Below are 13,654 nucleotides of genomic sequence, written 5' to 3'. Positions count from 1 at the left end.
AAGAGACTAAATGTGCTAATATTTGCACAGGGCTGGTAATGGTGCCTGGAACACAGTAAAGAATGTACGGGCGTTTAGTATATCTCCAAGTGCACCACATGCCAGTCTTCCTGGCTACTGTGCCGTGTTCCTTGTCTCTCACTCCAACTGCCTATGATCATTTCCCGCCACTGCTGGTGCCTCAAATGGCATTTAATCCAATCTTGGGGAGTTCAGGTAGCCTATGTATATTGCTTGGACTGCATTCAACCACACTCCTATAATACCCAAACCACCGCTTCTTCCACGTGAATGTGCTTGTGAATCCATTCAGGACCTTGTAGATTCTGATTTGGAATCTGGGGCAGGCCTGAGATTCTGCATTTTTTGTTTTCTTTTTAAATTTTTTTGTAGAGTCAGGGTCTCACTATATTGCCCAGGCTGGTCTCAAACTTCTGGGCTCAAGTAGTCCTCCTGCCTCAGCCCCTCAGAGTGCTGGGATTATGGGCATGAACCACAGTGCCTGGCCTGCATTTTTTTTTGAGACAGAGTCTCGCTCTGTCACCAGGCTGGAGTGCAGTGGCACGATCTCGGCTCACTGCAACCTCTGCCTCCCGGGTTCAAGCGATTCTCCTGCCTCAGCCTCCCGAACAGCTGGGATTACAGGTGCCTGCCACCACACCCAGCTAATTTTTGTATTTTTAGTAGAGACAGGGTTTCACCATGTTGGCCAGGATAGTCTCGATCTCTTGACCTTGTGATCTGCCTACCTCGGGCTCCCAAAGTGCTGGGATTACAGGCGTGAGTCACCATGCCCCGCCCCATTCTGTATTTCTAATAAGCTCCTAGGTAATGCTGATGTTGAATGTTTATGGACCATATTTTTACTTGTTTTTGAGACAGGGTCTCGCGCTGCCGCCCAGGCTGGAGTACAGTGGTGCAATCTTGGCTCACTGCAACCTTCACCTCCTGGGCTTAAGTGATCATTCCACCTCAGCCTCCCAAGTAGCTGGGACTACAGGTGCATGCCACCATGCCTAGCAAATTTTTGTATTTTTAGTAGAGACAGAGTTTTACCATGTTGGCCAGGCTGGTCTCGAACTCCTGGCCTCAAATGGTCTGCCCACCTTGGCCTCCCAAAGTGCTGGGATTACAGGTGTGAGCCACTGTGCCTGGCCTACATTTTTACTTAACAAAGACCTAAACAGTAAAAATTTGTTTTTCTCACCAATCTTTGTACTGAGGTGAAGACAGACACAAGAGATACAACGATTCAGAAGAGGATTAGACAGAAAGATATCAAAAGATACCCAGACATAGGTAGTTTTCTGTCATTGCTTCAGCATTTTTTCCTTTTATTTTTAGTTGACATGTAATAGTTGTACATATTTATAGAAGACAGTGATATTTCAATATGCGTATACAATGTGCAATGATCAAATTAGCATATTCATCACCTCAAACTATCATGCCTCAGTGTTGTGAACATTCAAAATCCTAGCTTTCTGAAAATATACAATAAGCTACGGTGAACCACATTCACTCATTAGTGCTGTGGAACAACAGAACTCATCTCTCCTATCTAGCTGGTGTCAGCATTTTAATGCTATCAGTTCTTGTGTCTCTGTGATATTCTGGGCCACAAAATGGCTGCTTCGGCTCCGGTCATCACATCCATGACCAAGGCAAAAAGAAGGGGAATGGCTAAAGGGAAGAGCCAGTTCTGAGTGTGCCCTTCTAATATGAAAGCCCTTCTTTCTTCCCTCCCTCCCTACCCCTCCCCTCTTCCCTTCCCCCCTCCCCCTTCCCTTCCTTTCTCCTCCCCCTCCCCCTTCCTTCCTTTCTCCTCCCCCTCCCCCCTCCCTTCCTTTCTCCTCCCCCTCCCCCTTCCCTTCCTTTCTCCTCCCCCTCCCCCTTCCCTTCCTTTCTCCTCCCCCTCCCCCTTCCCTTCCTTTCTCCTCCCCCTCCCCCTTCCCTTCCTTTCTCCTCCCCCTCCCCCTTCCCTTCCTTTCTCCTCCCCCTCCCCCTTCCCTTCCTTTCTCCTCCCCCTCCCCCTTCCCTTCCTTTCTCCTCCCCCTCCCCCTTCCCTTCCTTTCTCCTCCCCCTCCCCCTTCCCTTCCTTTCTCCTCCCCCTCCCCCTTCCCTTCCTTTCCTTCCCTTTCCCTCTTTTTTTTTGAGACAGGGTCTCGCTGTGTTACCGAGGCTGTACTGCAGTGCTGCAATCGTAGCTCTCTGCAGCCTTGACCTCCTAGTCTCAAGCAATCCTCCCACCTCAGCCTTCTGAGTAGCTGGAACCACAGGTATGAGCTACCATGCGTGGCTAATTTTTAAAATTTTTGTAGAGACAGTCTCACTATGTTGCCTAGGCTGGTAGCAAACTCCTGGCCTTAAACAATCCTCCCACCTTAGCCTCCCAATGTACTGGGATTACAGGGGTAAATCACCTTGCCTGGCCACCCCTCATTTCTGACACATTGTCTTTGAGTTGAACAAGCACCTTTTAGCACGAATTCTTTTCCAGGGAGTTCTCATACTTTCTTTTTTCTTTTTTTTTTTTGAGACGGAGTCTCGCTCTGTTGCCCAGGCTGGAGTGCAGTGGCGTGATCTTGGCTCACTGCAAGCTCCGCCTCCTGGGTTCACGTTACTCTGCCTCAGCCTCCCGAGTAGCTGGGATTACAGGTGCCGCCACCACCTCTGGCTAATTTTTTGTATTTTCAGTAGAGACGAGGTTTCACTGTGTTAGCCAGGATGGTCTCGATTTCCTGACCTCGTGATCCAACCACGTCGGCCTCCCAAAGTGCTGGGATTACAGGCGCGAGCCACCGCGCCTGGCCCTCATACTTTCAACCACATAAAAAGAGCAGTGGAATTTTTTTCTCCCCATCATCATTAGCTGTTCCCTTCTTGAGTCAATAATGTAGTAATCCTATCTTGAGGGACAGAATCTTGGCCAAATGCTGGGGAGAATCCGATTAATTCCCTGCTCGAGGGGGTTGAGCCTAGAACTGAGGATGAGCCAGTCAGTGCACTCCTTCTCCCTAGGCAACTAGTGATTGGTTCAGGGATGGTGACGTGGCCAAATCGACCATCAGGGCTGAAAAGACGCAACCCCGTGTTTTGCTTGAAACACCCGTGAAACAGACTTGCTTTTCCATGCTGAATGTCCACAAACACGGCCACAGCTGTAAAAGCTTTTGGAAGGCCAGGCGGGGTGGCTCACGCCTGTAACCCCAGCACTTTGAGAGGCCGAGGCGGGCAGATCACGAGGTCAGGAGTTCGAGACCAGCCTGACCAACATGGTGAAACCCTATCTCTACTAAAAGTACAAAAATTAGCCAGGCGTGGTGGCACGCGCCTGTAATCCCAGCTATTCAGGATGCTGAGGCAGGAGAATCACTTGAACCCGGGAGGCGGAGGTTGCAGTGAGCTGAGGTCCCGCTACTGCACTCCAGCCTTGGGTGACAGAGTGAGACTCTGTCTCAAAATATATATATATATATGTGTGTGTGTGTGTGTGTGTGTGTGTGTGTCTGTGTGTGTGTGTGTATACAAAGTAAAAACATAAAAGCTTCTGGGCTTTTATGCACTGGGCTTCTGTGACTTGCAGCTGGAAAGCACCATAGCTGACACAGGTAGCCATCATAACTTGGGATGATTTTATACACACCCTTCAATCAGTATCACATACCCTTGGAGTACAATTTCCTTTCACCACTGGCTCACTGCCTGACCTCACTTCCCAGAGTTTCTGTTTCTTCAGCTACAAGAGGAGGAAAACAGAAACACCTTTATTATGGGATTAAATGAGATGGTGCACATGAAGAACTTAGCACAGGGCCCACTCAGTACACTCCAGTGCCAGCGAGCAATGTCACATTATCCGATGTGGGTTTTCTGAAACAAATTAAAGCTGAGGGGCCCCAACAGCCCAACAGGTCTGGAGAAAGTTTCAGCTCAGCCATCAGAGGGCAGTGGCCCAGAGATGGCTCACAATGATTCCAAATTTGTTTTAAGAGGGTCTCGCTCTGTCGCTCAGGCTGGAGTGCAGTGGTATGATCATAGCTCACTGTAGGCTTGACCTCCTGGGCTCAAATGATCCTCCTGCCTCAGCCTCCCAGCCTCCCATGTAGCTGGGGTTATAGGTGCACAGCACCACACCCAGCTAATTTTTACATTTTTGTAGAGCTAGGGTCTTCCTGCGTTGCCCAGGCTGATCTCGAGCTCCTGGCCTCAAGTGATCCTCCCCTCCTGATTGGGCTTCCTTTGGCTCACTAGTCTTTTTTTTTTTTTTTTTTTTTTTTGAGACGGAGTCTTGCTCTGTCACCCAAGCTGGAGTGGTGCAGTGGCGCGATCTCGGCTCACTGCAACTCTGCCTCCCAGGTTCAAGCGATTCTCCTGCCTCAGCCTCCTGAGTAGCTGGGACTACAGGCACATGCTGCCACACCCAGCTAATTTTTTGTATTTTTAGTAGAGACAAGGTTTCATCATGTTAGTCAGGATGGTGTCGATCTCCTGACCTCGTGATTCACCCGCCTCGGCCTCCCAAAGTGCTGGGATTACAAGCGTGAGCCACCACGCCCAGCAAGGCTCACTAGTCTTATACTTGGATCACTGCAGTTAGGGTCATTGTGTCCACGTGTTGGGTTTTTGGAAATAGGGGGCTTGGCTGCTATTGTGCTAACGTTGGACACGGGGGCCTGGCTATGCTGGGAGCCTCAGGCAAGAGACCAAGTGTCCGCCATGAGGTCCTTTCCCTCTAAAGCACTGTCACTTTCCCAGGGTGTTGTAAGAGGAGAGACGTGGATCCTCTATTCTTGTGGGGTCTGCCAGTCTCTGGCCCATTTCTAGTCCTGGGGACTCTTCTGCTCCCCCTGGCTGTCACTGCTCTGCCCTTCCTCCCTTTGAGATACTTGTGTTTCTCCTCTTGTCCTTGGGGATGACCCCATATATGTCCCAGAACAATAATGTGTTGAAAAATAAAGCCAGAAATAAGCATTGTTTTCGGGGTTACTTCTGCTTTCTTCCATGTTAATCAACCCTCTTTTTAAAAAATTTTTTTGAGATAGGGTTCCACTCTGTCACCCATGCTGGAGTGCAGTAGCGGTCTTGGCTCACTACAGCCGCGACATCCTGGGCTCAACTGATCTTCCCATCTCAGCCCCCTGAGTAGCTAGGACTATAGGCACATGCTACCATATCCAGATAATGTTTGTATTTTTTGTAGAGATGGGGTTGTGCCATGTTGCCTAGGCTTGTCTTGACCTCCTGGGCTCAATCAATCCTTCCATCTCAGTCTCCTGAGTAGCTAGGACGACAGGTGCATGACACCATGCCTGGATACTTTTATATTTTATTTGTTTATGTATTTTGAGATGCAGTCTTGCTCTGTCGCCCAGGCTGGAGTGCAGTGGTGCTATCTTGGCTCACTGCAACTTCTGCCTCCCAGATTCAAACGATTCTCCTGCCTCAGCCTCCCGAGTAGCTGGGATTACAGGCGTGTACCACCATGCTGGGCTAATTTTTGTATTTTTAGTGGAGATGGGGTTTCACCATCTTGGCCAGGCTGGTCTTGAACTCCTGACCTCAAGTGATCTGCCTGCCTCGGCCTCCCAAAGTGCTGGGATTACAGGCATGAGCTACTGCGCCTGGCCTAATTTTTTATTTTTTGTAGAGATTGGATCTCACTTTGCTTAGGCTGGTCTTGAACTCCTGGACTCAAGCGATCTTCCCACCTCGGCCTCCCAAAGTACTGGAATTGCAGGTGTGAGCCACTGCAACCCTCTTCTGGTGAGAGAACACAAAGTTTGGTTTCCTTCTTAGAGCAAGGGAGGGAAATCCACTGGAAATAAAATGAGTCAATATCTCACTACATCATCTTAATAGTATGAGTGTATTTATTATTATTTTTCATAGGATCATTCTACTTATTAAATTATTATTTTAAGTATACTACAGTCAGGAATACATTACCAGTTTACCCGAATGTAAATATGACTTTGGCTCAAATCTGAGACCTCTGAGATTTGTGATAAGTAGTTTAGTGCAGTGTCTAGTGCCTACAGGAACTGTGATAAATATTAGTGTACCTGTTTTTCCTCCTGTAGTTTTCACTAAGAACAGCTCCTGGTGAGGTGTTAGATGTCTAGAATTGACTGCCTCTTAGACAAAGAGTGTAAATTTCAGAGTTACATGTATAGCATGAAACCATATATATATATATATATATATACACACACACACACACACACACACACATAATTAAGACAGGGTCTTGCTCTGTCGCCCAGGCGGGAATGCAGTGGCACAGTCACAGCTCACTGCCGCCTCTTTTCTATTTTATTTTACTTATCTCCCCTTTTCTATTTAATTTAATTTAATTTTATTTAATTTTATTTTTTTGAGATGGAGGCTCGTACTGTCACCCAGGCTGGAGTGCAGCGGTGCGATCTTAGCTCACTGCAATCTCCATCTCCCGGGTTCAAGTGATTCTCTTGCCTCAGCCTCCCAAGTAGCTGGGACTACAGGTGCCTGCCACCATACCCAGCTAATTTTTGTAGTTTTAGTAGAGGTGGGTTTCACCATGCTGACCAGGCTGGTTTCGAACTCCTGGCCTCAAGTGATCCACCCGCCTCAGCCTCCGAAAGTGTTGGGATTACAGGCGCAAGCCACCACTCCCGGCCTCCCTTTTGTATTTTAAAATTACAATCTCCAGAGGTTCCCTAAGGTTGGTTGGAGGCCTGAAATAGACCAAGAAGGGTGAAGATCTTTGCTACTTAGAGCCACGACTCAACCAGATTTCAGAGAAATGACTCCCTGTCTCTTTCTTGTACAAAAGAAACCCTGTAGCACGGAAACCCCATGTTAGAGACCCAAAGGTCGAAAAGCAAAGCCAAGTGTACTTTGTGGACACCGTGACTTGGTGTTGCCTTGCTCCTCTCCTATTCACTCATTCTTTATTTTAAATTGTAAGTTAACTTGCTAGAAAATTATTTTATTTTATTTTAGTTTAGTTTAGTTTAGTTTGAGATGGAGTCTCGCTCTATCACCCAGGCTGGAGTGTGTCATCTTGGGTGACTTTCTTTACATCACTGACTTCTGTTTCCTTTATCTATGAAATGGAGATGAAGTCAAATAATACTTGTGAACAGATTGGAACAATGCTTTTTGTTTTCATGTAGTAGGCACCCATGTTTGTGCATCTGATTTGTCATAGAATACAGAAAGATACCATCCCTTGAAGCTTTTTATTAAAAAAGAAAACAACAACTCTACTTTTGAAGACCATATATTGGGAACTTCTGGCTAAATAATTTCCCTTCCTTGTTATTTCCTATTCATTTTCCATTAAAATTTTTCTTTTTCTTGGCCAGGCACGGTGGCTTATGCCTGTAATCTCAGCATTGTGGGAGACTGAGGTGGGAGGATCACTTAAGGCCAGGAGTTTGAGACCAGCCTGGGCATCCCATTAGATGCAATTTTTAGAGGCAATTTTTTTTTTAAACCAAAACATACCTCTAACTGGCTTAATCAATGTGGAAATTCACTGTATCCATAAAGTCCTGATTCTGAGTAGAGTTCAAGTCTGATTTGGCCCAGTGGCTCTGGGTGCATTTCCCTTGGTTCATTCCTATATAGGTTACATTCCTAGGCTCGTAGAGAGATCCCATCTCTACAAATAATACAATAATTAGCTGGGCGTGGTGGCATGTGCCTGTAGTTTCAGCTACTCAAGAGGCTGAGACAAGAAGATTGATTGAGCCCAGGAGTTTGAGACTTCAGTGAGCCATGTGCTCCAGCCTGGGTGACAGAATGACACCCTATCTCAAAAAAGAAAATTTTTTTTACTTTGAGCCTAGGAGTTTGAGACCAGCCTAGGCAACATAATGAGACCCAGTCTCTACAAAATTTTTAAAAATTAGCCAAGCATGGTGGTAGGCGCCTATAGTCTTAGCTAACTGGGAGGTTGGGGAAGGAGGATCGCTTGAGCCCAGGGGTTCGAGCCTTCAGCGAGCTATGATTGCACCGCTTCATTTTAGCCTAGGCAACAGAGTGAGGCCCTGTCTCAAAAAACTTTTTTTCTCATAGCATGTATCACCATATAACTGACTTTATATGTGTACTTACTCATTTTGTTTATTGTCTGTTCCTTCACTAAAATGTGCACTCTATAAGGGCAGCAATTTATATCTGTCTTGTTCATTGCTGTGTCCCTAGCGGCTAGCCCAGTGCCGGCACATAGGAGCTCGGTGAAAATGTGCTGAATGGATAAATGAATGAATAAATGAATGAATGAACGAATGAATGAATATTCCTAAATTTTCTCCAGGCCTGTCATGTGGTTTCATGGACTAAGAACATTTGGAGTCTGAGGAAGAACTCTCATCAATGTGTGGATTTCAGCCTCTACTCCTAAATGTCTTCTTCAATCTGTCCTTGATCCACGTCCATATCAGACATCCTCTTGCTGCATGGCCAAGCCTCCGGTCTCAAATCCTGTCCACCTTCCTGGCTGCCACCAGAGGGCTCTTCCTAAAGCGCTGGCTCTGATCGTGTCACTCTTCTCTGGAAGAACCTATGTTGCTTGTTTGTTTGTGTCTGTGTTGCGGCTTGATGGTTAGTTATCTCCAAGTGGTTGGATGCCAACCCTCTGTCCAGGTTAGATTCCCACGTTTATATCAGTTACGATAGTTCGTTACGTTTATATCAATTAGCATAGTTAGGATGTTCCCGGCTTTTTGTTTGTTTGTGTTTCTTTGTTGTTTGTTGATTTTGTCTTTTAGAGATAGGGTCTTGGCTCTGTTGCACAGGCTAGAGTGCAGTTACATGATTACAGACCATGACAGTCCCGAACTCCTGGGATCAACGGATCCTCCAGCGTTGGCCTCCCAAAATGCTGGGTTACAGGCATGAGCCACTGTGCCTGGCCGTGACAATTTTTTTTTTTAACCAAAACATACTTCTAACTGGCTTAACCAATGTGGAAATTCACTGTATCCACAAAGTCCTGATTCTGAGTAGAGTTCAAGTCTCATTTGACCCAGTGGCTCTGGGTGCATTTCCCTTGGTTCATTCCTATATAGGTTGCATTCCTAGGCTGGTAGAGAGAAAGCAGCCACAGTGCTGGCCTCACTTCTACACTTAGCGAAGTCCAGAAGGGGAGAGATGTGTGCATCTTGAGGTTTCCTCTTAAGGATCAGGAGCCCCTTGTCCGACTTCCCTCTGGACCTCACTGGACCTAGTTGGGTCATTGCCCAGTCTTAAAATCAATCTTTATCTCCAGGCAAATGCCATTGACTTAAGCCTGGATTTCTGAATCAATCGCTGACACGGAGGATGAAATAGAATTGGTTTTATCTATCAGGCTCCACACTTTTCCTGCTTCCCTGGAGGTGAGGGTCAATGCCTCAAGTGGCTCCAGAAGGGTGGAGAGGAGGTGGAAAGGGTCCTGGTGAGAGGACACCATCTCATTCACAGTGTAGCTTGTAGAAGCCTGCACAGCATCCCTTCAATGATCACAATTGCTATTTTGATACAATGTGAGTATACGGATACAAGAATGAGTAGGGTTTCACCTACTAGCTAAGAAAAGAAGGGTGTCCAAGAAAGTTGAAATAGGCTTCTCTTTCTCCTTCTCCTTCTCCTTTTTCTTCTCCTTCTTCTTCTTCTTCCTCTTTTTCTCTTCTTCCTTTTCCTCTCCTTCTCCTTCTCTTTCTCTCGCTCTATCACCCAGACTGGAGTGTAGTAACATGACCATAGCTCATTGCAGCCTGGATTCCCCAGGGCTCAAGTGATCTTCCTGCCTCAGGCTCTAGACTAGCTGGGACTACAAGTGCACATCACTACACCCGGCTAATTTTTAAAATATTTTTGTAGAGATGGGAGGGGAGGTCTCACTATGTTGCTCAGGCTGATGTTGAACTTCTGGACTCAAGAGATCCTCCTGCTTTGGCCTCTCAAAGTGTTGGGATTACAGGCATGAGCCACTTACCTGGCCATGCATGGCTTATTAAGGTTTGTTACAATTAGAGCCCAAGGCAGTAGGGCCAAGAAGAATTTCCAGAAATTAGACTAAGAGGATCTTACCCAAATTGTGAAAGACCTTAAGGGCCATGATAAAGAGGCCAGAATTCATCCTTTAGTCATTCATCATCCACACATCCATTGAGTTCCACCTGCTTGGGCTTTACTAGGAGGTGGAGATAAGATGGAGAAAGGAGGCAGACAAGATCTCTATCATCACTCAAGTAGGGGAGATGTAGACATTGAACGGATGCTATGTAAGTAGCTAATTATCTAGATGCTGCCTCCTCTGGTAGGGCCCATCCTCTAATTCCCCAGGGAGACCTAGTATCTCCCTCCTATGGGCTCACAGGGTTCCTTGAGGTAGCGGTAGTTAAGACAGGCAAGTCTAAAAGCATTGTTCTAAGTGCATGCATTCACTTATTTAAACCTCAAAAAGCTCTGTGAAGTGGGCACTAGGACAGTCCCCATTTAACAGAGAGGATAAGTAACTTGCCCAAGGACACGAGTTAGTAAGTGGTAGAGCTGAAATCTGAATGTCTGTCCCACTCCAAATGCAGACTCCCCACCATCCAAGTAGGTGCCATCGTTACCCCCATTTTACAGATGAGAATACTGAGGCTCAGGGTAAGATTTACCTAAGGCCATGGGGTTTAGGAGGGGAATCCAAATGCAGGCAGGAAGCAGAGATCAGGCTTCCCATGGTGACGTCATACCACCCCTGCAGAGACCTCTGTCACGGCACCGATCCTATTGTGTAGTGCTTAGTTATTTACACGCCTGTCTCCATTTACCAAGTAGAGGCTCTTTGAGAGAAAAGACAGATCTGTTTTCTGCTTCTTCAGCTCCAGCATCATTTTGGCGCTTAATCTACTATGCAAATGTTTGTTGAATGAATCAAATGACTGACAAATGAAAGAAAGAATGAGTAAATAATTATTTATGAAGCACCCAGACACAGGGGATGGCCTGTGATGAGAAGGGTTTAGAAATATTCTTAGCAAATTAGGGATGTGCGTGAGCCTCTGTTTCTGCAGCCTCAAGAAGAAACAAAACCCTTGGAAAGGAAGGAAGAAAGAAAATGGGGCGTAACAAGGATTCCAGGCTGGATTCCATGATGTCATCCTAAATTGGATGTCTGGACTTGGTGAACAAAGGCTCTGGTGACACGGGCCCCGGCCAGGCCGGCCTCTCAGCTCGCGTGGGGGAAGCAGTTAAAGTGAACTGCCCCAGAGCCCGTCTCCACCCCAAGCTTTTGCCCAGACGCCTCTGCATTCAGCAGGTATCTCATCCAAGAGAAAACCAGGACAGGAAATCACGTTGCCATGGAGACCAGAGAGGCCCTTCCAGACACAGGGGAAAATAAACACGTTCTGGTTGGACTTAACCCCCACGAAGCCAGGTCCAAGAGGTCCTGGTTTTCACTAGAAATGTCAGTGAGCTCTCCTCCAAGGCCCCTCGACATCCTCAGCACTAAGGGCTGAATGGCAATGCTAGCCCACAAAGAGTTCTAGGGGTCGTGTCAACCCAGGGCTGAAGGATGAATCCATTTTGTGCCCAGACCTAAGACCTCTGTCTCCTTCAGAGCTGGGAACTGAATAGACAACTGTTGTTGGGTCAGGTACATTTCTACACATTTTGGATCTAGAACTCATTTAATCCTCATAACAACTCAACAGAGAACACCTAGTTATTACTATCATACGCATTTTACTGATGAGCAAACTGAGGCACAGAGAGATGGAGTGACTCGCCCACGGGCACCAGATAGTTGGCACCAGAATTTAAGACATTTTCAGAGTACTTGGGCAACAGATCATTGTGCTGAAGAATACAATATGCTGGGCACAGTGGTTCACGCCCATAATCCCAGCACTTTGGGAGGCCAAGGCGGGCAGATCGCTTGAGTCCAGGAGTTTGAGACCAGCTTGGGCAACAAAGTGAGACTTCATTTCTACCAAAAAATAAACAAAATTCGCCGGGCATTGTGGTGCTGAGGATATCGAGAGGCCTTGGAGGAGAGCCCACTGACATTTCTAGTGAAAACTAGGACCTCCTGGACCTGGCTTTGTGGGCGTTAAGTCCAACCAGAACTTACGCATGTGTGTGGCTACTTGGGAGGCTGAGGCAGTAGGATCACTTGAGCCCGGGAGGCGGAGGTTGCAGTGAGCCAAGATGGTGCCACTGCACTCCAACCTGGGCAACAGAGCAAGGCCTTGTCTCTCCCTTTCTGCCAAAAAAGAATACAATATGGCCTTGGGTAAGTTAGTCTTTCTGAGCCTCAGTTTCCCCACTGGTGTATATGCCACTACCTTGAAAGATTGTTGTGAGGTTAAATTTCCTGTACATTTTTTGAGCACTTGCCCTATGCTAAGCACTATGTTGGGCCCCGGAAGCATCATGGAAAAGAAGACAAACACAATTCCAGGATCACACAGCCTGTGGATGGGCAGGTGCTTCCGGTTCAGAGAGAGAGAGAGGACTCTCTGGAAGCCCTGAGTTTGAAGGATTTGGCCTGTTGGAAGAAGTGCAAGAAGGCCCGAGGGGCTGAAGTTCCCAGGAGCATGGAGACAAGTGTCAGAAGCTGGATTCCGTAGGGGCCAGGGTAGCTTTTATCTCTAAAAGGTCTTCCCAGGCCTGACTCAGAGTGAGTTCAGAAGAAAGTGAAGTTTCATATGCATTGTTAGAGGGTCCGTCCTGCCTGACACTGGCTGCTTTTGTATGGGCCTCGAACTAAAAATGGTTTTAGTTTTTATTTTTATTAGAGACACAATCTCACTCTGTTGTCCAGGCTGGAGTGTAGTGATGTGATCACAGTTCACTGTAACCTTGAACTCCTGGGCTCCGGTTATCCTCCCACCTCAGCCTTCTGAGTAAGCGGGACTAAAGACATCTGGCACTTCACCCAGCCAATTTTTAAATTTTTTGTGGAGTTGGGGGGTCTCACTATATTGCCCAGTCTGGTCTTGCACTCTTGGCCTCAAGTGATCCTTCTACCTTGGTTTCCCAAAGCACTGGGATTACAGGTGTGAGCTACTGTGCCCAGCCCTACATTTTAAATCACTGAAAAAGAATCAAAAGAAAAATACTATTTTGTGACATGTAAAAATTAGGTAAAATTCAAATTTCAGCATCTATAAATAAAATTGTTTTATGTTTTCGTTTTAAGACAGGGTCTTGCTCTGTTGCCCAAGCTGAAATGCGGTGGCTCAATCTCAGCTCACTGCAGCGTCGACCTCCTGGGGGTCAAGTGATCCTCCCACCTCAGCCCCCCAAGTAGCTGGGACCACACGCGCCACCACCACACCTAGCTAATATTGTTTATTTATTTATTTTTGTAGAGATGAGGTCTCATTATGTTGCCCAGGCTGGTCTTGAACTCCTGGGCTCAAGCAATCCTCCCATCTCAGTCTCCCAAAGTGCTGGGATTACAGGCATAAGCCATTGTGCCCAGTCATATAAATAAAGTTTTACTGACACGCAGCAATCCTCCCACTTCTGTCTCCCAAAGTGCTGGGATTACAGGCATAAGCCATTGTGCCCAGCCATATAAATAAAGTTTTATTGACATACAGCCACACCCATTCATTAAGGATTGTAGGTGGGTGCTTTTGCACCACAATGGCAGAGTTGAATAGCGGTGACCAAGATGTAT

General features: G+C 46.8%; 1 protein-coding gene and 2 long non-coding RNA genes across 3 annotated transcripts in view; 2 read left to right on the top strand and 1 right to left on the bottom strand.

Annotated features, from left to right (window-relative positions):
- Nucleotides 1-13,654, bottom strand: part of TNRC6A (trinucleotide repeat containing adaptor 6A) — a 214,654-nt gene that overhangs the window by 132,398 nt on the left and 68,602 nt on the right. The gene's annotated exons all lie outside the window — the stretch shown is intronic.
- Nucleotides 1-13,654, top strand: part of LOC144338147 (uncharacterized) — a 71,062-nt gene that overhangs the window by 28,819 nt on the left and 28,589 nt on the right. The window lies entirely within an intron of this gene.
- On the top strand, nt 6,346-11,401 carry LOC144338145 (uncharacterized). Its single transcript, XR_013411991.1, has 2 exons — nt 6,346-7,354; nt 7,904-11,401. It is a non-coding gene; the product is annotated as an uncharacterized LOC144338145 (long non-coding RNA).

The sequence above is a fragment of the Macaca mulatta genome, chromosome 20 (assembly GCF_049350105.2).
Source record: "Macaca mulatta isolate MMU2019108-1 chromosome 20, T2T-MMU8v2.0, whole genome shotgun sequence".
Classification (NCBI taxonomy): domain Eukaryota; kingdom Metazoa; phylum Chordata; class Mammalia; order Primates; family Cercopithecidae; genus Macaca; species Macaca mulatta.
Note: the sequence above shows the minus strand (reverse complement) of the source record. Positions and strands in the feature narration are given on the sequence as shown.